The sequence below is a fragment of the Delphinus delphis genome, chromosome 2 (genome assembly GCF_949987515.2).
Source record: "Delphinus delphis chromosome 2, mDelDel1.2, whole genome shotgun sequence".
In the NCBI taxonomy this organism is placed as follows: domain Eukaryota; kingdom Metazoa; phylum Chordata; class Mammalia; order Artiodactyla; family Delphinidae; genus Delphinus; species Delphinus delphis.
Genome location: NC_082684.1, coordinates 147,928,539 through 147,955,640, shown reverse-complemented (window position 1 = coordinate 147,955,640; position 27,102 = coordinate 147,928,539). Strand labels below are relative to the sequence as shown.

General features: G+C 36.2%; 1 protein-coding gene across 1 annotated transcript in view; it reads left to right on the top strand.

Moving 5' to 3' along the window:
• Positions 1–27,102, top strand: part of UNC13C (unc-13 homolog C) — a 574,105-nt gene that overhangs the window by 219,647 nt on the left and 327,356 nt on the right. The window lies entirely within an intron of this gene.

Sequence of the window (27,102 nt, the reverse complement as noted above, 5' to 3'; positions counted from 1 at the left end):
TTCAGACTGCTGGGAGAAACCATTTTAATATCTCTTTGTTTGTTAAGAGAAGATAAGAAATCAGTTGATAGTCATAAATTCTTATTCCTAAGGCAGTCAAGTTAAGTGACTTAAGTAGGATGAGGGCAAAAAAGGGAAGGGACAAGGACTGTAGGAAACTTGAGAGCAAGTGACTTGGGAAAGAGACAGCTTCCACTGCCATGCAGTCCTGCAGCTGCAATGCAGCTAGAATTTCCAGTTTCTTAGGAGAAGCTGGAGATTTGAAAGTTTAAAAAGAACTTTATTGAAGTATAATTGGAAAAAAAAGTCTACATCTTCATACTGTACAGTTTAAGTTTTGACATATGTATACCCCATGAAACTCTCACCACAGACAAGAAAATGAACATATCTGTCAACCCAAAAAGGTTCTTTATACCCCATTGAAGCCATCCCTCCTGACTGCCCCCCCATGCCAGGCAATCACTGGCTGGCTTTATGGTGCTATAGAACTTTTTTTTTTTTTTGCATTTCTACAATTTTATGTGAATAGATCTTACAGCATGCGTCCTTCTTTTGTGTGTTTTTTTTTTCACTCAGCATAGCTGTTTTGAGATCCATCCATGTTGTAGGGTTTAGCAATACTTTATTTCTTTTTATTGCCAGGTAGCATTTCATTGTATTAAAATATAACCGTTTGTTTATGTAGTCACCTTCAATGGCCATTTGGTATGTTTATAGTTTTTAGCTATTAAAAAATAAAGTTGTTAAGAGCACTTATATGGACATATGTTTACATTTCTCTTGAATAAATACCTAAGACTAGAATAGCTGGAACATATATTAGGAGCATGTTTAATTTTTAAGACTCTTCCTAAGTGCTTGTACCATTCTATATACATTTTCACCACCTATGTATGGGAATTCCAGGTCACACAAATCCTTACAATGTCAGGCCAGTCTTAGATTTTAGCCATTCTAATACATGTGTCTTGTTATCTTATACTGCTTTTATTTTGTATTTATCTAACGACTAATGATTTCAGGCATCTTAGAATATGTTTATATGCTATCCATGTGTCTTCATTAGTTAACTATCCAAGTATTTTGCCCATTTTAATTTTTGTGTGTTTTTATTTGTATAAGTTTCATATTTTTATGTTTTTCACATGTTGGTCTATGATACATTTTGATGTGATTATTTTTAATGTGGTATAAGTTATAGACCCAAGTTCTTTATTTCGCATATGGAAATCCAGTGGTTCCTGCACCATTTTTTGAAAACACTATCCTTTCTGTACTAAACTGCTTTTGCACCTTTTATAAAATTCTGCTTTCTGTATATGTGTGCAGATTATTTCTGTTTCTGGATTTTTTATTTTGATCTTTTTCTCCATGTATATGCCACTACCACATGGTCTTGATTAGTTATACTTTATAATAAATAAAGTCTTAAAATCAGGTAGTGCTAGCCCTCCAACTTTTTCTTTTTTTCAAAGTTACTTTATTTATTTTAGAACCTTTGAATTATTTTCATGTGAAGTTTTTAATTGACTTATCGTTTTTCACACAAAAGAAAGCCTGATACGGTTTTGATTGTTTTATTGCCTTGGCTAAGATTTCCAGAATAATGCCAAGTAAAAGTGATAAGAGCAGACATCGTGGCCTTGTTCCTGATCTTAGATGGAAGACGTTCCTTTCTTGAATAACTGTGATATTAGCTTTGGGCTTATTGCAGATGCAAATTTTCCAGTTAAGACAGCCATCTTCTACTTCCAGTAGGCTAAGAATTTTGATCAGAAATCAATGTTGCATTTTGTCTAATGCTTTTACTGCATCTATTGAGAGAATCATATAATTCCGAATGTCATTTTTAAAACTTTACTTGGCTGATATTGTTCCATTGTCTTTGTGTTTGCCTCGCTTCCTTATTTTCAGTGATAAATCTGTTGTCTTCTTTGCTACCTTGTACATGTCTTTTCCCCCCATAATGGCTTTTAAGGTTTTGTTTTCTTTACTCACCTGTACAATTTGATTGCAGTGCGCCATGGTGTAATTTTCGTTGTGTTTCTGGTGCTTAGGGTTTATTGAGCTACTTGGGCCTGTGAGTTTGCAGTTTTCTTTAAATTTGGGGGAATTTTGGCCACTGTTTCTTTAAATATTCTTTCTGTCCCTGTCTTCTGGAGATTTCACTTATACATATATTAAGCCTCTTGAAGTTGTCCCACAGGCCACGGATGCGCTTATGTTCTCTCTCCCTCTCTCTCTGCCTCCCTTCCTTTCTCTGTGTTTCACTTTAAATTATTTCTATTGCTAGGCATTCAAATTCACTGACCTTTTCTTCTGTAATGTCTAATCTACTCTTAATCCAAGCCACTGTGTTTTTCATCTCAGACATTTATTTTCCATGTCAGGGAGTTCAAATTGACTCTCTGTATCTTCCATATCTCTACTTAATTGTTTTTAAAATTAAGATGTTATTGGGGGGGAGGAGGTTCATAGGAAAATTGAGAGGAATGTGTAGTGATTTCCCATGTACCTGCTACCCCCACGCATGCATAGCCTCCCTCCATTATCACCATCTCCCACCAGCATGTGGGTATATTGTTACAATTGATAAACCTACAGTGACACAAGATAATCACTCAAAATTCAGAGTAGACATTACCTTTCTCATAGTGTTTTACATTTTATACGTTTGGGCAAATGTACAATGACATGTATCCATCATTATGGTATCATACAAAGTACTTTTACTGCCTTAAAAATCCTCTGCGCTTCATCCATTCATTCCTCTTCCCTCGCCAAATCCTTGGCAACTACTGATCTTTTTACTGTCTCCAAAGTTTTGCCTTTTCTAAAACGTCATATAGTTGGAGTCATACAGTACGTAGCATTTCCAGATTGACTTTTTTTTTTTCATTTAGTAATATGCACTGAAGTTTCCTCTGTTTTTTTTCATGGCTTGATAGCTCATTTCTTTTTCATCACTGAATAATATTTAATTGCCTTGATGTACTAGAGTGTTTTTATTCATTCACCTACTGAAGAACATCTTGGTTACTTCCAAGTTTTAGCCATTATGAATAAAGCTGCTGTAAATATTCATATGCAGGTTTTTATGTGGACATAAATTTTCAGCTCCTTAGGGTAAATGCCAAGGAGTATGATTGCTAGATTCTATGGGAAGGGTATGTTTAGTTTTGTAAGAAACGGCCAAACTGTCTTCCATAGTGTCTGTACCATTTTGTGTTCTCCCCAGCAGTGAATAACAGTTCTTCTTGTTCCACATCCTCTCTAGCGTTTGACATTGTCAGTATTTTGAATTTCGGCTGATCTGGTAGGTGCGTATGGTACCTCGTTTTAATTTGATTTTCATTTGAGACGATCCATGTGGAACATCTGTTCATTTGCTTATTTGCAATCCTGTTCATTATCTTTGGTGAAGTGTCTGTTAAGGTTTTCGGCCCATTTCTTTTTTTTCTTTTTTTTTTTTTTTTGCGGTACGTGAGCCTCTCACTGTTGTGGCCTCTCCCGTTGCGGAGCACAGGCTCCGGACGCGCAGGCTCAGCGGCCATGGCTCACGGGCCCAGCCGCTCTGCGGCATGTGGGATCCTCCCGGACCGGGGCACGAACCCGTGTCCCCTGCATCGGCAGGCGGACTCTCAACCACTGCGCCACGAGGGAACCCCCCCGGCCCATTTCTTAATCAAGTTGTTTATTATTATTGAGTTTTAAGATTTCTTTGAATATTTTGGATAATAGTCTTTCATCACATGTGCCTTTTGAAAATACTTTCTCCATGTCTGTGGCTTGTCTTCTCATTCCCCTGACATTGTCTTTCTCTACTTAGCTTTCTGATTCATGCAATACTTATAATAATTGTTTTGATGCCCTTGACTGACAATTCTAACATTTGTGTCCATTCTTGGTCAGTTTTGATTGATAATTTTTTTTCCCTTATTTTGTGTTGTGTTTTTCTGCTACTTCATGTGCCTGGTAATTTTATATTGAATGACAGACTTTGCAAATATTACTTTGTTGGTTGCTGGATACTTTTGGCATCCTCTAAATATTCTTGAGCTCTGTTCTGAGACATAGTTAAGTTACATGGAAACATATAGTTCTTTAGGTAGGTCTTGCTTTTTAAAATTTGTTAAGTGGGAATGAAATAGCACTCAACTTCAGGCTAATTATTCCTCAGTACTGAAGCAAGACTCTAACATGTCCTCCACCTACTGACTCATGAATGATAAGGTTTTCTTGTCTGTGCAGTGGACACAAACACTATTTCTAGCCTTGGTGAGCGTTGGGCACTGTGACATCTAATCCTTTCAAGGGTGGCTTTTAACCTGGCTTTGGGTAGTTTCATCACATGCGTGCACTTATTACTCAGCGGATTGCCCAAGATGAGCCTGAAGTAGATTGTTGCTTTCTTTCTGTTCAGTTCTCTTCTTTTTGATAGTATGTATGCCCTGTGACTTCTAGCTACATTGGCTTTTTCAGATTTTCAACTCTGTCGTTCCAACTCAGAGAGTCCAGTGGACTCCACCTGGGTTTTCTCTCTTTGCACAGTGGCCTGGAAACTCCCTCAGGGAAGTAAGCTGAAGTAATGGTAAGGCTCACCTTGTTAATTTTTTTCACCTCCTTGAAATCACTGTTCTTCTTTGACAGATCTTCAGTATATTGAGAAACAATGTTTTATATATTTCGCTCACTTCTTGACTTTTCATGTGGGGGGAATCTCTAGTCCCGGTTACTCCCTCTTGACTAGAATAGAAAGTCTGGAACTTTGAATTTAATTGATAAGCAAAACAAAATAAAACAGTATGAAAGCCAACACAGAACATGTCAAACAAGGTACAGCCTTTGGAGGTATGTGACCCATAGGTGTTCAGTTGCAATCTATGAAATAAAGCATCCATTTAAAGAAATGCAGTAGTAGAAATATTCTAGTTTTATAATCCTGCAAAGGACCCCCTTTGACAAATCAGCTGAACAATGATAAGTGCATGCATATGAGGAAACTTCCCAAGACCAAGGTAAGGTCCACCCAAAAGAATTAGATATGACAGTGCCCAGTGTTCAGTCACGTCAGGAATAGTGTTTGCTCCCACTGGACAGGCTAGAAAGATTCATGGTTCATGGGCTGAGTATACTGGAATGGATATTGAAAACATGAGTAATCAGTATTCTAACTGGCAGTTTTTCGTGTAATTTACTGTATACTTGTTTTCCTTTTGATAGGAGGCACCAACAATACATGTATTTTTAAAACAGCATCCTTTTCAAGGAAGAAATTTAAATTTATTGCACTAGGCTGTGCATATAATATATGTATATATAGAATATTTTTCACATTTTTCACTTTACTGACAAAATATTTATGAGCTTTAAGTGAAATCATGCTCACAAATATTTTCCATATTTTCCTTCTAGAATATAAAAAAATGAATGCCTAAATTTTCAACAGTAATTAATTTTGTTGCCAGTTACCTGAACTCCAAGATTCCATTTTTATTATCGATGTTCTGTATCACTGGTTCTAGAAATACTATTTTGAATCTACCTGTCCATGATTTCATTTGAGCATGAAAATAGTGTGATAGTTGCAAACTTGGCTTCCTTTATAAGGAAGGAGGAAATGAGTTCATAGTGTATTTATGTGCAGATTTTGAAAAATGCGTACATGTCGCAGATGAACTCACCCAGGCCTCCCACTACCCTGACAGTTCTGCCCTGTGAACCGGAGTGTAAAAACGTGTCCTGACATTCTGAAAATAGGACGGCTTATTCATCGTATGGCTTTAGTTTGCATTTTGGGTAATTTGCTTCAATTCTGAGCTTTAGCTTTTCTAATATGGAGAAAATGGGATAATACATACTTCCCAGGACTGATATATTTGTTGAGATAATGTATATAGAGCTTTTGTCACTTGTTAAGCATATTCAAAATGGCAGTTGTATTTTTATAATGATAAGCGTTAATAACATGATCACATCCTTTGTGCCGAGAGTCAGGACTTAGAGCAGAAATGGCAGTAATACTTTCATACCGAAAAGGTTCCAACCTGGATAGTGAGGCCAAGAGGAGTCTGATGAACAAAGTGCTGTAGGAAGGAAGTACTGCTGAAAGAAGAATTTAGAGAATTGAAACTGGGCGAAGTTTTGAGACATGGTTTTATCCAACTCCCTCATCTTACTGATGAGAAAATCAAAGCTTAGACAGGTTATAGTAGAGACAAGACTACAAAGCAGCCCCCTATTGTGAAGGCGAAAATAAGATACAAGTAGAAATAAAGAGGTGTGTCTTTCCCTACCTTCAGACTCTTCCTCTGGAAAAAGTGCAGTTGACCTGAACCAGGCAGGCAGTCACAAAGCTGGTAAGACAAAAATGCAGATGAAGTAATTTTTCAATTTTTTTGGTTTGAAAGCCTAATGGTTCCCCCACTAATGGCACTTTGATGCCCTCAAAAGATTAATGCTAAGTAATTTCAATTTTAATTTTACCTCTCTTGCCATGGGTTAAAAAAAGAAGTTTGAAATTTTAATCTTCAAAAGACTAGGGATGTGTGATTCTAGAATGTGGCACTCTGGACAGTGTTTACAGAGAACAGAGACATGACCAATTAAGCCCTTGCAGAAATGTGGGGTAGGAGGGGTGGTAAACGTGTTATTTTTAAAATACCACATGAAAATTAATTACACTAATCTATATGAAAGCACTTTGAAATTGATATAGTGTTACATAAATCTAAGGTGCTCCTTATCTTTGCTCTTGGATCCTAGTAAGTTATGGATTCGATCATTTCATAATTAATTATGACCCGATTTTATTTTCCTGTGCTATAATTAAAGAAATGGTTATGCTTATCATAAACCATTCCCTCAGGAGGAAAAGGAGTCAGTCTCTCCCAGTGGGTTCTAGAGAGAAAATGGAAGTATAGTCTGCCGATTTGAATAAGACATTTTGTAGTTAGAAGACTTAAATTTTATATATGTGTTGATACTATGCTTTCTAGAGAACTCTACAGTTGATCCTTGGTGCCTCACTTTTGCTAACATAGGAAAGAAAAACAAAATATGCTGATTCCCTCCTGGAGGGGCAGTAGCTGGTACGTATTGGCTATCTTTTTTAGATTGGTGTCAATATTAACCATTGGAGTAAAGAGTTATTTTAATAACAGAGAGTCTAGTCAATACATTGCCTGTGGTAGGAGTGTGGACACGCCCTCATTTATTCATGGTGGTGTTGAATAGGCACGGCAGTGGTGTTTAAACATTCTACTCATGTATTGACTGAACAACCAGCTTCACTTGCTTTGTGGGGTAGCAGTTAAATTCCACCCTCATTTCCTGAGTGTCCTTTATATGCAAAGCACTATACTGGGTCCACGGAAAGTACTGACTTGAGTAATTTCATGTTCTACCCAAAAGCTCTCTGGCCTTGAAGTTTACAAACCTGAGTTCCAGAACTATTCTGGATCCAGCATGCTTCTTGACCTCCAGGAAACCCCTCAACCTCTTTGAATCTCAGTTTCACAGTGGGCATTGTGCACAAAAAGTATTCCCCACCTTGAGTCAATGAAGTTATTATTAGGAGGTAGTGTACATGAAAGCTCTTTTAACACATAAGCACCCAAAATTCATAATGCTGTTATTTGTAGAGGTTTGATTGTCTTGGCCCTTTGAAGCATATGCCACCCATGTTGCATTCACAGCTACCCAGATGGGGTGGTACACCAAGTGCCTCAGGCCCAAGGCTCTCCACTGTGCCATGTGCTGCTCAGCCCAGGGCTGAGTATGAATTAAGCATAAACTCAGCTCCATAGGAGATAACATTTAAATACTACAGTTAAATAAAAATGTCTTCAGAGCATGGCAGGTTAATATTTTAAAATGACAGCCTGAATGTAATCAAGGATTTGATTTATTGCCTGGATTACTAGCGGAGGCCTTTCCTGGGCTATGTGGGATGGGAGCATTTCCTCAGTCGTCTGAGCTAGCTTACAGTGATGCATCAGGAAGTCATTTGTCAAGAAGATAGTCCCACGATTGTCTAAAGCAAGAAGGAGTTTAGTCACACTTCACGGGCTTACAAATTTGTTTACTTACCATTGTCTACATTGTGAATATGCCTGGCAACAGGGGGATATAATAACCAGTACTGCCTTTAACTTAGCAAACAAGGTTGAACCATTACTCATCCATATACAGCAGAGCCAATAGACTAGCACCTACTTCATGAATAATTCATACCAGAACTTAAGGGTTAGTAAGGAGAGGAAGGTGTATGGAAAGAGGTCTGGACAGAATTCAATGAAGTATGAACTTAGGGCCACCAAAAAGAATTGACTTATAGTCAACAAACCATAAAATTTTGGATCAGGACAGATCCTTGATATTCTATAGGCTGAGATACAGAGGAACATATACTTTACTTAGTTTTAAACTGAGGATCAACTAGAATTCAAACAAAATCCCCCAGATCTTTAGGGAGCAGTTAAATTACAAACAGCAAACTCTTGGGGCAATGGGGTCTATTCTGTAGAGATCCCTCTTGGTGGGAAGAAAGGGTCTGCATTTAAACTGGTCCATAGAAAAGGAATTAGGAAGAAACAAATTGTATTACAGAAAGCCTTTGCAGGAGTCCAGGAAAAGCCAAACAGTAGAACTCCAAAAGGGCAGAAATTATTATGCTTATTTATTTTCTCTATTTTTCTCTGATGTTTGTCCATCTCTATGTGTTTTTCTCCATCTCTGCCCCTCCATTATATATTTTCTCTTCTCTCTCTCCGTCTCTCCCTCTCCCTGTCTGCCTCTCATCTGTCACTGTCCCTCCTTGTGTCCCTTCCCCTCCCTTCTTTCCTCCCCGCTCTGTACTCCAGTCTGATTCCTGATGTCTAATCAATAGCTTTTCATTAATTAGCTTCCATGTGGTTCGTAATAGCCTTAGCACTAAGGTCATGTGTTTCCTACCTCTAGGGCTTACAGTTTCTTTGCATTTTTAAGCAGTTAGCCCAATTCCTCTTTGTGAAACAAACCATACAAGTCGTGGGTGGTCTCCTGGTGACTAATTTGAGCCTATGGATTGAACCAATTCCCCCTGAGTAGAATATATATATATATATATATATATAGAATGTAAGTAAAGGTACTTACAGTCATCTGGATTTTTGTAGCATTTTCAAGACCCAATCACTATAGCCAACCATCCTCTGTTTGGTTCATCCCCCCACCTCTTGGATGTGCCCACATGTGGACCAACCATTTTGAAGGCAGAGAAAGGAGACTCACATGCTAGTGCTATCCCTAGCCAAATTGGAAATGTGCAGATCTCTACTGACTTAGAACTGTACAATGTAAAGTCCAACTTCCTGGGCATTTTGTGTGTGTGTCAGTACCAGCTCCAACCCTCTTTAGAAAAATAATTCTTTCAACAAATATTTATGTGTGAGGCACTCTCCTAGATGCTACAGACATTGAGGTAAATTTGCACAATAGTTGCTTCCTCGTACAGAGTTCTCATTCTAATTGGTGGGGAGACTGTGCTGAGACTCATATCAGCTAGGAAAAGAGTCAATGCTAGGAAATTAGGGGAGAATGGACAGTTCTCCTTGGTCCTGCCATCCTGGCTGAGCTTGACAATAGAACATTTATCTCTGTGTAAAGGGTGTATAAAACAAGATAATACTGGACAAAAGAAATTCTAGATAAGTAATCACCTTATTGAGATATAATGGCTAGGAAGAAAAATCTAAAACCCAAATCACTGAAAGTATCATCATAATTATAGTCACTGATATTTGTGTAACCATTTACTGTATCTTAATTGCTACCGCATGTATTACACTTCTCAAATACCTTACGAAGCATTGCCATTACTGTTGTTTTTGTTGTTATTGTCATTTTATAAATAAGAAAGCTAAGACTCAAGGAGGGAAACAGATTGTTGCTAAAGAATTCATCCAAACAAGGAAAGTAAAAGAAAGAAGACTCTTATCTTCATCTTCTATTACCGCAGTAAGTGCCCTTTCCACACTATCTCATTCCCTTACTAGTGCCAATCATTCAAAACAACCACCCAAAGAGAGCCAGGGAAAACCCAGTACAAAAAACCCAACGTGAAAACAGATAAGTGAAGATATTGAAGATATTTTTTACAAAAAGACTGAAAATGAACTTCTAGAAATGAAAAATACATTGTGTACAATGGAAAGTACACTGAATAGGAATGATGCAGATTAAATATTGCAGAAGAAAAGATTATTTATCTTACAGACATAATAATAAAAAAATATGAGATGAAACATACAGAAAATTTCAAAGAATAAACAGAACAGTTGAGACTGGTTCAAGAAGCCAAAAATCATCTAATCGGAGTTTCCTAAAGGAGAAGAAGGGAAGATGGGTATAAAAAGTATCTGAGGAAATAATGGACTTTCTTTTCCCAAATTTGATCAGAATTATAAACCCACAGGCTCAAGAAGCTCAATGAATCTCAAGCATAAGATACATGAAAAAATTACATCAACACAACATAGTCAAATTGCTCCAAACCAGTGAAGAAAAGGAAATCATGAAAACTTCCAGAGAAAAAAGGCACACCATACACAGAGTAAGAAAAATAAAGGTAGCCTCAGAAATGGTGTAACCAGTAGTACAATGGAGCATCATCTTTTCATTGTTGTAAGAAAAACTGTCAAACTAGAGTTCTAAACACAGAGAAAACACTCTTCAAAAAAAGGCAATGAAGTGGTTTAAAACATACAAAGACAAAATAAAGGCTTTCCATACATATGAAAGCTGAAAGAATTCCTTTCCTTCTGACTGGCACTACAAAAAATATTAAGAGAAGTTTCTCAGGCAGAAGAAATGTGATGCCAGAGGAAAATACAGCTCAATATAAAGGCATTAAAAAGAATGAACTCTGGAAATAATAACCTCATTGACATATATATTACGCTCTTACATTTTATTTAGATTTATTTAAAAGATTGGTAAGTACTAACACAAAAATAATAACTTATTCCTGAGTTGTTAATGCAATAACTAAAATATATGATAATGATTGCATAAAGGTCTAGGAGACAAAACTGAAAATATACTATTATAAGGTTCTTACACTGTATATTAAAGGGTATAAAACATTTGTAGATTGTGCAAATATGCATACTAAAGTAAGTATAATGACAAAACAAAAGAATTAATAGCTAATATGACAACGAAGTAGATAAAATTCAGTTATAAAAAATAATTGAAAAAACCAGATAAAAGGGAAAATGGGACAAAAATGGGGAAAATAAAAAATAGCAAGATGCCCATGTTTTCCACTAAGAGTTTTATAGTCTCTGGCCTTACATTTAGGTCTTTAATCCATTTTGAGTTTATTTTTGTGTATGGTGTAAGGGAGTGTTCTAATTTCATTCTTCTACATGTAGCTGTCCAGTTTTCCCAGCACTACTTATTGAAGAGGCTGTCTTTTCTCCATTGTATATTCTTGCCTCCTTTATCAAAGATAAGGTGACCGTATGTGTGTGGGTTTATCTCTGGGCTTTCTATCCTGTTTCATTGTTCTATATTTCTGTTTCTGTGCCAGTACCATACTGTCTTGATTACTGTAGCTTTGTAGTATAGTCTGAAAACAGGGAGCCTGATTCCTCCAGCTCCATTTTTCTTTCTCAAGATTGCTTTGGCTATTCGGGGTCTTTTGTGTTTCCATACAAATTGTGAATTTTTTTGTTCTAGTTCTATGAAAAATGCCATTGGTAGTTTGATAGGGATTGCAAGGAATCTGTAGATTGCTTTGGGTAGTATAGTCATTTTCACAATGTTGATTCTTTTAATCAAAGAACATGGTATATTTCTCCATCTGTTTGTATCATCTTTAATTTCTTTCATCAGTGTCTGATAGTTTTCTGCATACAGGTCTTTTTTCTCTTTATGTAGGTTTATTCCTAGGTGTTTTATTATTTTTGTTGCAGTGGTAGATGGGAGTGTTTCCTTAATTTTGCTTCCAGATATTTCATCATTAGTGTATAGGGATGCCAGAGATTTCTGTGCATTAATTTTGTCTCCTGCTACTTTACCAAATTCATTGATTACCTCTAATAGTTATCTGGTAGCATCTTTAGGATGTATATGTATGTATAGTATCATGTCATCTGCAAACAGTGACAGTTATACTTCTTTTCTCATTTGGATTCCTTTTATTTATTTTTCTTCTCTGATTGCTGTGGCTAAAACTTCCAAAACTATGTTGAATAATAGTGGTGAGAGTGGGCAACCTTGTCTTGTTCCTGATCTTAGTGGAAATGGTTTCAGTTTTTCACCATTGAGCACAATGTTGGCTATGGGTTTGTTATATATGGCCTTTATTATATTGAGGTAAGTTCCCTCTATGTCTAATTTCTGGAGGGTTTTTATCATAACTGGGTGTTGAATTTTGTCAAAAGCTTTTTCTGCATTTATTGAGATGATCATATGGTTTTTCTCCTTCAAGTTGTTAATATGCTGTATCACATTGATTAATTTGCATATATTGAAGAATCCTTGCATTCCTGGAAGAAACCCCAATTAATCATGCTGTATGATCCTTTTAATGTGCTGTTGGATTCTGTTTGGTAGTATTTTGTTGAGAATGTTTGCGTCTATGTTCACCAGTAATATTGGCTGGTTGTTTTCTTTCTTTGTGATATCTTTGTCTGGTTTTGATATCAGGGTGATGGTGACCTTGTACAATGAGTTTGGGAGTGTTCCTCCCTCTTCTATATTCTGGAAGAGTTTGAGAAGGATAGGTGTTAGCTCTTCTCTAAATGTTGGATAGAATTTGCCTGTGAAGGCATCTGGTCCTGGGCTTTTGTTTGTTGGAAGATTTTTAATCACAGTCTCAATTTCAGTGCTTGTGATTGGTCTGTTCATATTTTCTGTTTCTTCCTTGTTCAGTCTCGGAAGGTTGTGCATTTCTAGGAATTTGTCCATTTCTTCCAGATGGTCCATTTTATTGGCATATAGTTGCTTATGGTAATCTCTCATGATCCTTTGTATTTCTGAAGTGTCAGTTGTTACTTCTCCTTTTTCATTTTAATTCTATTAATTTGAGTCTTTTCCCTTTTTTTCTTGATGAGTCTGGCTAAAGTTTTATCAATTTTGTTTATCTTCTCATAGAACCAGCTTTTAGTTTTGTTGATCTTTGCTATCGTTTCCTTCATTGCTTTTTCATTTATTTCTGATGGGATGTTTATGATTTCTTTCCTTCTGCTAACTTTGGGGTTTTTTGTTCTTCTTTCTCTAATTGCTTTAGGTGTAAGTTTAGGTTGTTTCTTTGAAATGTTTCTTGTTTCTTGAGGTAGGATTGTATTGCTATAAACTTACGTCTTAGAACTGCTTTTGCTGCATCCCATAGGTTTTGAGTCATCGTGTTTTCATTGTCTTGTTTGTAGGTATTTTTTGTTTTCCTCTTTTATTTCTTCAGTGATCTCTTGGTTATTTAGTAGTGTATTGTTTGGCCCCCATGTGTTTGTATTTTTTTTACAGATTTTTTTCCTGTAACTGATATCTAGTCTCATAGTGTTGTGGTTGGAAAAGATACTTGATACAATTTCAGTATTCTTAAATTTACCAAGACCTGATTTGTTACCCAAGATATGATCTACCCTGTAGAATGTTCCATGAGCACTTGAGAAGAAAGTGTATTCTGTTGTTTTTGGATGGAATGTCCTGTAAATATCAATTAAGTCCATCTTGTTTAATGCAGCATTTAAAGCTTGTGTTTCCTTATTTATTTTCATTTTGGATGATCTGTCCATTGGTGAAAGTGGGGTGTTAAAGACCCCTACTATGATTGTGTTATTGTCAATTTCCCCATTTGCCTTATGTATTGAGGTGCTCCTATATTGGGTGCATAAATATTTACAATTGTTATATCTTCTTCTTGGATTGATCCCTTGATCATTATATAGGTCATTCTTTGTCTCTTGTAATAATCTTTATTTTAAAGTCTATTTTGTCTGTTTTTCTAATTTGATATGAGAATTGCTACCCCAGCTTTCTTTTGATTTCCATTTGCATGGAATATCTTTTTCCATCACCTCATTTTCAGTCTGTATGTGTCTCTAGATCTGAAGTGGGTCTCTTGTAGACAGCATATATATGGGTCTTGTTCTTGTTTCCATTCAGCTGGTTGTGTCTTTGGGTTGGAGCATTTAATCCTTTTACATTTAAGGTAGTTATCAATATGTATGTGCCTATTACCATTTTCTTAATTGTTTTGGGTTTGTTATTGTAAGTCTCTTCCTTCTCTTGTGTTTCCTGCCTAGAGAAGTTCCTTTAGCATTTGTTGTAGAGCTGGTTTGGTGGTGCTGAATTCTCTTAGCTTTTGCTTGTCTGTAAAGGGTTTAATTTCTCCATTGAATCTGAATGAGATCCTTGCTGGGTAGAGTAATCTTGATTGTAGGTTTTTCCCTTTCATCACTTGAAGTATGTCCTGCCACTCCCTTTTGGCTTGCAGAGTTTCTGCTGAAAGATCAGCTGTTAACCTTATGGGGATTCCCTTTTATGTTATTTGTTGTTTTTCCTTCACTGCTTTTAATATTTTTTCTTTGTATTTAACTTTTGATAGTTTGATTAATATGTGTCTTGGCATATTTCTCCTTGGATTTATCCTGTATGGGACTCTCTGTGCTTCCTGGACTTGATTGACTATTTCCTTTCCCATATTAGGGAAGTTTTCAACTATAATCTCTTCAAATATTTTCTCAGTCTCTTTTTTGGTCGTCTTCTTCTGGAACCCCTATAATTCGAATGTTGGTGCATTTAATACTGTCCCACAGTTCTCCGAGACTGTCCTCAGTTCTTTTCAATGTTTTTTCTTTATTCTGCTCTGTGGTAGTTATTTCCACTATTTTGTCTTCCAGGTCATTTATCCCTTCTTCTGCCTCAGTTATTCTGCTATTGATTCCTCCTAGAGAGTTTGTAATTTTATTTACTGTGTTGTTCATCACTGTTTTTTGCTCTTTAGTTCTTCTAGGTCCTTGTTAAACGTATTTTGTATTTTCTCCATTCTATTTCCAAGATTTTGGATAATCTTTACTATCATTACTCTGAATTCTTTTTCAGGTATACTGCCTATTTCCTCTTCATTTGTTTGGTCTGGTGGGTTTTTACCTTTCTCCTTCATCTTCTGTATATTTCTCTGTCTTTTCATTTTGCTTAACTTACTGTGTTTGGGGTCTCCTTTTTGCAGGCTGCAGGTTCGTACTTCCTGTTGTTTTTTGTATCTTCTCCCAGTGGGCAAGATTGGTTCATTGGGTTGTGTAGGCCTCCTGGTGGAGGTGTTCTGCTGGATGCCTGTGTTCTGTGTTCTGCTGGATGAGGCTGGATCTGGACTTTCTGGTTGGCAGGACCACGTCTGGTGGTCTCTTTTTGGGTGTCTGTGAACTATCATGATTTTAGGCTGTCTCTCTGCTAATAGGTGGGGTTGTGTTCCTGTCTTGCTAGTTGTTTGACATAGGGTTCTAGCACTGTAGATTGCTGGTCGTTGAGTGGAGCTGGGTCTTAGCATTGAAATGGAGGTCTCTGGGAGAGCTTTCTCCATTTGATATTACATGGGGCTGGGAGATGTGTGGTGGACCAATGTCCTGAACTTGGCTCTGCCACCTCAGAGTCTCAGGCGTGACACCTGGCTAGAGCACCAAGACCCTGTCAGACACATGGCTCAGAAGAAGAGGGTGAGGAAGGAAGGGAGGGAAGGAGGAAGAAAGGAAGGAAGGAAAGGAGAGAGAGAGAAAGAAGAATGAAATAATAAATAAAATAAAGTTAGTAAAATGTAAATAATTATTAAAAATTAAGAAATTAGAAATTAATTTAAAAAAAGAAAGAGAGCAACCAAGCCAAAAAACAAATCCACCAATGAGAACAAGAACTAAAAACTATACTAAAAAAAAAAAAAAAAAAGGGACAGAAATAACTCTAGGACAAATGGCAAAAGCAAAGCTATACAGACATAATCACACAAAGAAGCATACACATACGCAAAAAGAGAAAAAGGGAAAAAAAATACATATATAAAAAGGAAGCAAGCAACCAAATCAGTAAAGAAACCTACCAGTGATAATAGGCTCTAAACACTAAACTAAGATTAACATAAAAGCAGAAACAAATTAGTTGCAGAAAGCAAACTCCAAGTCTACAGTTGCTCCCAAAGTCTACCGCCTCTATTTTGGGATGATTTGTTGTCTATTCAGGTATTCCACAGATGCAGGGTACATCAAGTTGATTGTAAAGATTTAATCTGCTGCTCCTGAGGCTGCTGGGAGAGATTTCCCTTTCTCTTCTTTGTTCTCACTGCTCCTGGGGTTCAACTTTGGATTTGGCCCTGCCTCTGCATGTAGGTCGCCTGAGGGCGTCTATTCCCTGCCCAGACAGGATGGGGTAAAGTAGCAACTGATTTAGGGGCTCTGGCTCACTCAGGCCGTGGGGAGGGAGGAGTACAGAATGCAGGACGAGCCTGTGGCGGCAGAGGCCAGCATGACGTTGCAGCAGTCAAGCATTTACTTTTTTACTAGCATCACCAGTATATGTTTTCCTGCCTGATGAAACCTTACCAATGCCTTTAGTCTTCATGATATGTTACTTTTGGTGATGCTTTTGATTAGAGTTGAAATTGAAGGGACAGTAAAAGGGACAAAATGCATTTTGTCTTATTTAAAGCACTGAAATAAGCAGTAGAATAACTTCTTGAGCTTTTACTAAGACTAGATTTTGACATCCTTTTTCGATCTGTCCTCACAGAACTATGGATAAAATTAAGAAAGCACAGGATGGAAAACTACCACTAATTCTGAGGGGACATTTAACATGTGTTTTTATCTGAAGATGATATCTCAGACCCTTTCTGACATCATAGGTGTATTACTTCGTGAAACTTTACCGTTGCCAAATAATTAAGTTCATGTATTGGGAAAATTCCTTCAAAGAACGAGACACTATTTTTTCAACACTGCTAATATAAGGGCCATATTTAATATGATTTAAAGCATGTTTAATTAAATGTTTGATTTTAAGCTATCGTTTTTACCTTGCTTTGTTCCTACAAGTAATTGAAACAACTAGTCCAAGTTTATTTTTCAGTGGTATATTTAGTCACAAAGATTGAAATGAAACTAAGTGATTAGAACCCACAGTATTTCATAATACAGGAGTAAAGTTGTGGAGAAATGGTAAATTGGGGGAAAGTTAAGTCGCTGATACTTTTATGCACTGCCTTTCCAGGAGATTTCAGAGGCTGTGGACTATTCTAGAATGAGGCATGCTTTCGTACAGCTAATAGCCAGTGGACAAGCAGAAAGAGTCAGTCCCCTTAGAAGACTTTACATTTATGGAAAGAGGATCAGTGCAACTCAAGAGTGGCTCTTATGTGAATGCTATCTATACACCTGGCTAGCTTTCCTTACCATCTATGGCCATCTGGCCTTGACCTTAGACCTCTGACAGTCTTGCCTGGCTTCTACTGTGCCCTTTATAAAATGCTGGCACCCTACATCTTTTCTCCTATTATGTAAAATCTTATCCTCTTTATTTATCTACTGTCCCTGATGAATATGGATCTGATCTTTCTAGAACCCCAAGAAATTCTTTAATAGCCAGAAGTTTTGACTGCTGCCTACTTTAAGGTCAGGATAATATTCTCACATGGGCTTAAGATCTTGAAATTTCCTTGAATAGACAAAATTAATCCATTGTCTGGTGGGGGAGGGATAAGGAAGTCCCCCGAGGAGTGACTGACTTTCTTGAAAAATGTTTTACAGTAGTATTTAAGTGGTCCCCTCTAGGATCAGTACCATTCTCAAATACATCCAATTTAGGAAATCTTGAGTATCTTTGTTACTTGGTACTTTTCTTTATTTTCCCTGTCACACCACCACCACTAATTTCTTCAGTATCTTAATGATCAGACTGTTATGTGATCGCACTAGTTTTTTAATTTCATAGAATTTCTTGTACTTGCCAAGTACAAAGTGTATGTTCAACTAGGACACAAACAAGATTTTGTTATATGGAACTAGTTATTACTAGGCCAAGCCATATGAAATTGCTGATGGTCAACTCTTTTGACCTACAATAATGGCAATTTCATATGGTTTAACCTAATGTAATATTTTCTGTTGAAATTAATTCTTTGTGAATAATCAGTCATACCCTTTATATCATCTGGAGGATAGTTTGTTTTGGTACCTTTTTAAGCTATGTTTATAGTTGATCAAGTTGTGTTCTTTTGGAAGTTTGAAAACATTCAAATAGATGTATTTTTTATCTAAATTTTCGGCTAAAGGTTCATAATTATGTAGGTCGAACTCTAATTTTCAAGACACTTGAGTTTACATTTTAATGATGAAGGGTAGCTACTATTGATGAGCACCATTGCCACAATAACACAGGTGCTGTCAAGTGGTTTTTTGTGTTTGTGTGGTGACTTGGTTTTTTTTTTCTTTTTGAATTCTATCTCTTTGTATTTTCCATAACATCCAGCAAAAGAGTCCAGAGAGGTCTGAAGTATACCCAACATTACTATTTATGAATTCTTAGGCATAACTGCTCCATTCCCAATAATTGGTTGAGCTTAGATTTAAGTGGAAAAGTTAATTGGATGGTAGGATTTCCTAATGTTTTTTCTCTGTTTTAGCAATTCCTTGGTGATTAGTGCAGAAGTTTTCCACTAGCCTGTGCACTGTTGCTGTGTTGCTGATGTTTGGAATGAGAGGGGTGTTAGTTAGTAGTATTTACCTTTATCATCGCTGCTTCTCATTCAAGTGTGGTGTTCAGATAAGGTCTGCTCAGGCAACTGATGTAACTGCAGCTTGCCACTGACATTCCCATCATTGCTTCAGAGTTTCTCAGGAGAATAGCAGCTGTTCTTTTCTAGCGAAGAGTGAAGGGGAGCCTCTCAGAGAAAGGCAACTTAAGTGCCTATAAAAAAGCATGCTGACTGATTCTGTTCTCTTGCCAGGTACAGATTCTGGCTATTTTAACCCTTTTTCTCTGGCAAGAAATAATCATAAGCTCCTTTTTAGAGGTCTCTTTGTTATATGGTGGGGGAGGGCACTTTTCATTCATTTTTTTTTCTCCTTTTCAATTGCACTGGTGTGGGAAAGAGGAAAGTTTTGTAGAAATGTACATACATATTTCATTTTTTTATATTTAATTTAATGTATAACAGATGGACTCCCTAAAAGTCAATATAATAGGAGAAGGCATATTTCAGCTTTCTGATTAGCAAAGATTGAAAAGTAATTAGTACTCAGTACTAATGAAAGTATAGAGAAACAGGTGTAGTGTAAGCACATATATGCTTTCTGCAGGACATTTTAGTAATTGTGTGTGTGTGTGTATCTATCTGTATACAGATGTGTATGTAACTGACATGACTTCCAACCTAAAAAATCCACTTTTAATAATTTGTCAGACTAGAATATTTTTATAAGTTCATAAATATATACATACAAAGCATTCTGTATAGTAGTACAGTAAGACATTGGAAACCACCTAAATACACATCTACTATCTATAGGGGATGAATTCATTAGAAAACATCCATATAATGGAATATATCATACAATCATTAGAAAGAATGATGTATATGTGTATATGTCAGGATGGACATGACATATTAAATTTAAAAAGTGGAGATGCTAAATGGTATGTAGAGTATGATCGTGCATTTATACAAATTCAGTTAAAATTAAATACAATTATATAGATCAAGTATCAAACCTTTTAAAGGTTAACACTAAGCAATATCTTTCCATTAAAATATTGACAGTAACATTCATTGAGTCAAGTAGGGCACTGAATGCAAATATGTGATAATATGAATCGTGCTCACTGCAGTGGAAATTGGTAGAGGGATGCTCCATCTTTCTGAAAAACAGTATTTTAAAAAAGTTAAAGCATCCATATGCTTATACAGAGTGACTATATAACATTAATGATAATAAAATGGTTTATATTTATAAAGCACTATTATTTTTTCAAAGCATTTTTTTAAACAAGTTTCTTTTCTTTTTTTCTTTTTTAAAATTTAATTAATTAATTAATTTTTGTCTGTGTTGGGTCTTTGTTTCTGTGCGAGGGCTTTCTCTACTTGGCGGCGAGCAGAGGCCACTCTTCTTTGCGGTGCGCGGGCCTCTCACAGTCGCGGCCTCTCTTGTTGTGGAGCACAAGCTCCAGATGCGCAGGCTCAGTAGTGTGGCTCATGGGCCTAGTTGCTCTGCGGCATGTGGGACCTTCCCAGACCAGGGTTTGAACCCGTGTCTCCTGCATTGGCAGGCAGATTCTCAACCACTGTGCCACCAGGGAAGCCCTCAAAGCATTTTTATACTCATAATTTTCTTTCCAAATCACTCATTGTGTTACCTAGTGCAAAAATGTTTATTATTCTCTTCTTATCAGTTTCCTTTCCTGAAATAAGGAAGTTGAATGATACACTCTAGAAAAATGCTTTTAGCGTTAAAGGGTTTTATCTATGAAGATGCAAATGTAAAGACCTCTTAGGGAAAGGCACAGCAATGCTAAAAGGAGTAAGAGAAACAAAGAAACACTTCAAACCAAGTGCATAGTGTTATGTGTTTCTTTATGGCATTTTCTACATGAGTTTGGCATATGTGCTGGTCATTTACCTGTTTGCTATACCATTTATTCCCTGAAATGTCTTTGGTGTGTTCTTTATCTCAGGGAACTGAACTCTAAAGGCTACCTTTCCCAGACTTCCCTGCCCATTAGGTTTGGCCATGAGGAAGCACTGCAATAAGATCAAAGGTGGGAGGATGGGAGAAGCCAGAGTATTTTTTTTCCTTCTCTCTGCCTTGGACAGCATCACCAATGATGTGTGGGTTTCCTTCCTGATTCAAGCTTCTGTTGGATGGGACCTTCCTCTGTGGTCCCAGTTCCTATCTATCTTTTCCCATTGTGTGAACCTTTGTACCTTATTGGTGGGCATGCAAAATGGTACATCTGCTATGGGAACCAGTATGGAGTTTACTCAAACATTTGAAAACAGAACTACCATTGATCTGGCTATCTCACTTCTGGGTATATATCCAAAAGAATTGAGATCAGAATCTCAAAGAGATATTAGCGCTTCCAAGCCCAGTATTATTCACAGCAGCCAAGATGTGGAAACAACCTAAATGTCCAGTGACAGGTGAATGAATAAAGAAAATGTGATATATACATACAATGGGATATTATTCATCCTTACAAAAGAAGGAAATTCTGCAATATGTGACAGTAGGGATGAACCTTGAGGATGTTATGCTAAGCCAGTTACAGAAAGACAAATACTGCATTATTACACTTACATGAGGTATCTAAAATCATCATATTCACAGAATTAAAGACCAGAATGGTGGTTTCTGTGGGCTGGAGAGAGGGTGAAATGGGGAGTGACTAATCAATAGGCACAGAGTTTTCTGTTTCTTTTTTTAACATCTTTATAGGGGTATAATTGCTTTACATTGTTGTGTTAGTTGCTGCTGTAAAACAAAGTGAATCAACTATACATATACATATATCCCTATATCCCCTCCCTCTTGTGTCTCCCTCCCACCCTCCCTATCCCACGCCTCTAGGTTGGTCACAAAGCACTGAGCTGATCTCCCTGTGCTATGTGGCTGCTTCCCTGTAGTTATCTGTTTGACATTTGGTAGGGTATATATGTCCATGCCACTCTCTCACTTCGTCCCAGCTTACCCTTCCCCTGCCCCGTGTCCTCAAGTCCATTCTTTACATCTGTGTCTTTATTCCTGTCCTGCCCCTAGGTTCTTCGGAACCATTTATTTTTTTTAGATTCCATATATACGTGTTAGCATACGGTATTTAATTTTCTCTTTCTGACTTATTTCACTCTGTATGACAGACTCTAGGTCCATCCACCTCACTACAAATAACTCAATTTCGTTTCTTTTTATGGCTGAGTTATATTCCATTATATACATGTGTCACATCTTCTTTATCCATTCATCTGTTGATGGACACGTAGGTTGCTTCCATGTCCTGGCTATTGTAAATAGTAGGCACGGAGTTGTAATTAAGCAAGAGAAGTTCTGGGATTAGCTATAAACCATATACCTGTATCCAACAATACTGTACTGTACACTTAAAAATTTGTTATGGGGAAAAATAATACAAATCTATAGTAACAGAAACTGTGTGGTACTGTAATACAGACAGACATATATAGATCAATGGAACAGTATAGAGACCCCTGAAATAAATCTTCACCTAAAACAGTGTTTTTGTTGAATAAAATTTTATTATATCAATATATATCAATGATTTAATTTTCAGTGTTTTGATAATTAGACTAATTAAAAAATTCCCTGTTTTATATATTTTCAGTAACTTGTCCATTGCTGTTAAAGGCGAAATATATTTATATGTTTGAATGATGTACTTAGCTGCATTAGTTAGCTAGATCTAATTAAAGCCTGCTAAATGCCCAGCATAGTTCTGTGTTTTTTTATATATTTAATCATGTTTAAAAGATCAATATCAATGTTCTAGTTTTATAGATTGGGCATGGAGGCTCAGTGCAATTGCATAACTTGCCCAGAGTCATATTGCTAGTAAGTGGCTCAAATGGAATTTGAATCAGGCAGATCCTTTTCCAAGTTTGTTCTGTTACTCCATCATGCCTAATACACATTGGCCTTGAAAGTAAAATGAAAAAGGCATAACTTATTCTATGAATCATAGACCTTGGAATATTAGAGCTAGAGTAGGACAACCACAGAACAGTGACAACATACACTGTCCTTGGCTCCTTACATTTACATTATCTTTTGCTGTGCAGCTTCTTTATCTATGGACAAGTTAGTTGAAGAAAAAAATGCATGTCACCACTTAAAGAAAAATCAGGTTTGAAAAGATAATGCCTTTAATCACATGTCCAATAAATGTCAAACATATATCCAAAGTGGATCTTATTTCCAACTTAAAGCAAATGGTTAGATTTCAGCTGCATAATTAGCCACTAATTGGAATATGCACATTTGTAATAGTTAATGAGCAACAATAAAGAAGAGTATGATTACTGTGACATATGATATTTCTCTTATGTTTCTGATAAACAGTTTTTTCATATCGATTTGCTGTAGGTACTAGGGTTTGGAAAAATTTTTCTTAGGGAAGTTTCACACAGAGGTGATATTTTATCTGAGTCTTGAAAGACAGCTAAGTGTTCATTAGGTAGAGGAGTAGGGAAAAGACATCCTTGCTCTGAGAAACACAATGAACAAAGGGTCTGAGTTGGGAAAAACGTGTGGTGAACCAAAGAGGTGGTGAGTAGAAACCATCCCTATTGCGTGCACGCACACACACAAACACACATTCGCATGCATATATATTTCTCCTATTTTTTGAAAGAGTAATTTGATTCTCCTGTTTTCTACGTGTTGTTTCTTTTTAAATTATATTTGGCATATAACACTGTGTAAATTTAAGGAAAAATATGTTGATTTGATACATTTGTATATTGTAATATGATTGCCATTGTAGCATTAACTAGTTCCTCTATCACATCACATGACTACCATAACCATTTTTGTCGTGGGAATAATTAAGATCTAGTCTCTTAGCAAGTTTGGTGATTAATATAATATTGTTGTCTATATTCACTATATTGTGCATTAGATCTCTAGGACTTATTTATCCACTATTTTGTACTCTTAAACAACATCTCTCCTATTTCCCCACCTTCCAGCCCCTGGTAACCATTATTTTGCTCTCTGTTTTTATTAGTTCAGATTTTTAGATTCCACCTAAAAGTGACATCATATAGATCTTTCTGTTTTCTGATCTCTCTCCCTAAGTGTTCTCTCTTTGCACAGCAAAATGGACAATAAAGTATTTTTCTAAACCAGTTTCTTACCTTTATTATTTTAACATAATTAATATTTTGTAATATTTAATATTGAATAAGTCTCAAAACAGCTATTAAAATAAATTTATCTGCAACATTAGTACCTGTGAAGGAAATATTAGATATAAAAATAGATATAAAAATAGAATACAGGACTTTGAGGTATTGATGGTCTAATTGTGGGGCTGGAAGGTGGGGCAGGAAAATTGGTATATCTTATAAGATCATACTTTGTCCTTTGGTTCTCTGGCCTATTACAGTACTAGGACTTCATTCAGCCAATCCTTAAATGTCAGCATATGAATTCCTCTTCAGCTCCTTTTCTTTTACAAAAGTGCCTCTAATAATATAATTTATTTCTTATTCTCATTCTTTTGTCTTCCATGTCATTGATTAATAGAATGGATCTACAACGTCCAATTACTACATAGAATATCCTCAGAAAAACTTAAACAAAAGTAAAATGCTGAGGCCTCCCTGGTGGCGCAGTGGCTGAGAGTCCGCCTGCCGATGCAGGGGACACGAGTTCGTGCCCCGGTCCGGGAGGATCCCACATGCCCCGGAGCGGCTGGGCCCGCGAGCCATGGCCGCTGAGCCTGCGCGTCCGGAGCCTGTGCTCCGCAACGGGAGAGGCCACAACAGTGAGAGGCCTGTGTATGGCAAAAAAAAAAAAAAAAAAAAGTAAAATGTTGAGGACCAGGGGATTTTTTTCCATCCTAATTCCCATAATTAAATTGTCCTTGATAAATGCAGTGGGGAAAGTCGCTGTGCACTGGCACTGGGTTTTGAACTTAGAGTTTGTCTATCTATTATAATACAATTAAAAGATAATAGGGTTAGGGCTCTTAATTCAATAACAAGACACATATACTGTGATGGAAGTGGGTTTCATAATTTGTAATAAATCACTGAGAGGAAATGTGCACATCATGTGTCTCACATATTTCCATTTGGTGGGTCAGAGTTTAAGGAACTAAGCTGTAACTAGAGAATTCAGTCACTGCCTGAAAGGCTGCTGCTGCTTTGCCTAAGGATGGCTCTTGCAGGTTTCTGGCTGTTGATTTTCTCCAACAATGCCCTGACTTCCAGTTTGAGTTGAAATGAGATTATTTACAATTACTAGATATTTTAAAATACAATTTTGTTGATTGTGATAGGAAAATGTAAAGAATAAAATAAAAATTTTCACTAATTTTACCACCTATATTTTGACATATAACCTTACAGCTTGTTTCAGTGCATATATATATACATACACATATATGGGTATATATGTATATAAAAACACATATATATTTAATATCTCTCTTATTAATGTGTCTATTAACAAAATCTGGTATAATAGCATTAAAATATTATAGAAATTTCATTTACTATACTTAAAATATATAGCTAGAATTTTATAAACTCTTAAAGAACATGATTTTTAATGGCAACATAATTTACTATTGGCTTTTTTTCTGATATAGTTGCTGTGTGAGATGTATTTTGGTTGCTTCATTAGAACTAGCTTGACTATAGGTACGGTTCTCATTTTTGAATGGTCATTTGCTCATACACTACTTTTGTAATGACTTCCCATTGGAGGATGACTGCTTGAGCAACAGCTCATTGTTCCATTGAAGTCAGGCTTTATTGGCTTTATGAAATTCATGGGCATTTCTCTAGGTAAAGCAGTCCTTCTCAGAATAGGTTAAACTCTTATAAATTGGGTACAGATTGGGTTTGGGGGTTGTTTTGGTTTTTTTTTTTTTTGCTTTTTGTCTTTGTTTTTTGTTTTGCCTTAATTATAGGAGATATGTATTTGGGCCATATCCAGGAAACTCTAAATCTAAAAATGTTTACAGTAAGACCATTTTCAAATTTGGAATAAATAATTATAAGGAAATTAGTCTTCTGGATGGCTTCCAAAAGAAAATTGGCCAAATAGTGATTGGCTGTACAGAGATAGGGTATCTGTGAACTGAAAACAAAAATAAAGAAAAAAACAGAACACAAACACACACAATAATTCTGAGTCCAGAAGGGGGAAACGCTTTGCTTTAATTTGGGAAAGAATAAAATAACTTATTCCCATGGAAACCAAACCATTCTTCTCTTTAACAATGAAAAAACACAAAATTAGACATATGAACTATTCTTTAAGATGCAGATTGTTTTTAGTTAAAAAAAAAAACTACAAAGCAAATGGCTTTAATAATACTTACTTTATTTACCAAGAGTTTATGCAGTAAAATATCTTATTCTCTTCTTATAGAAAGGCCAAATCACAAGCTGGTGAACTAAACTAGGAGTCTTTGTTAGCTAATTAATCAGGTGGGGAATGATCTAGTGGAGTAAGATTTAATGGGAGTATGCTTTTTCTCTCTATTTTATGTGATAGACTTTTCCCTTGTGTGTAAAAATATTTCTGTCAAATTTTCCTACATAAGCCTCCAGTTTCCCATCTAAACTGCAAGCCTTTATATTTTCATAAAAGTCAAGGTTTGTGAAACACATGTTAAATAGTTAAGGAATAAAACAGCAAGTACAAAAATAGTAAGAGTTAATAAATTAAACATTTTAAATCATTTAATATATAATCAAGCATAATGAACTTGGTAGATATTTAATTATTTTCCCACTGATTCAATTAGAATTTTATTCAGCTTCACATTAAGCCATGATTGTGGCTTAGTCAAAAAGAGATTTATTTATTTCATTCAACAAGAATTCCAGGTATAGGCATTTGAGGGCTAGTTTGGTAACTCCATTATTCCATTGAAGAAAAAAGCTAAATCTGTCTTCCTGTTTTATCATCTTTAGTGGAGGATGTTCTACATACATGTTCCAGAGTAATAAAAGAAGAAAACAGAATAGGGCAAGAAGATTTTTGCTTATATCTCATTGGCAGAACTATGTCAAGTGGTCATCTCTAGTTGCAAGGGAGACTGGGATATTTCACAAAAGCATAATTAGGCTAACTAAAAAATTCCCTGTGTTATATATTTTCAGTAACTTGTCCATTGCTGTTAAAGGCAAAATATATTTATATGTTGCTGAGTGAATGAACTTGCTGAGTGAATGAACTTACTGTATCTGTCACCTTCTACCTCTCTGAGCATTCTGTATTTATACACAATATTTATATCTTTCTCTGGACTTTAAATAAAATGAATTCATCCTCTGTCTTCCAAGGCAGATAATCCCCAAATTATATCCAGTTA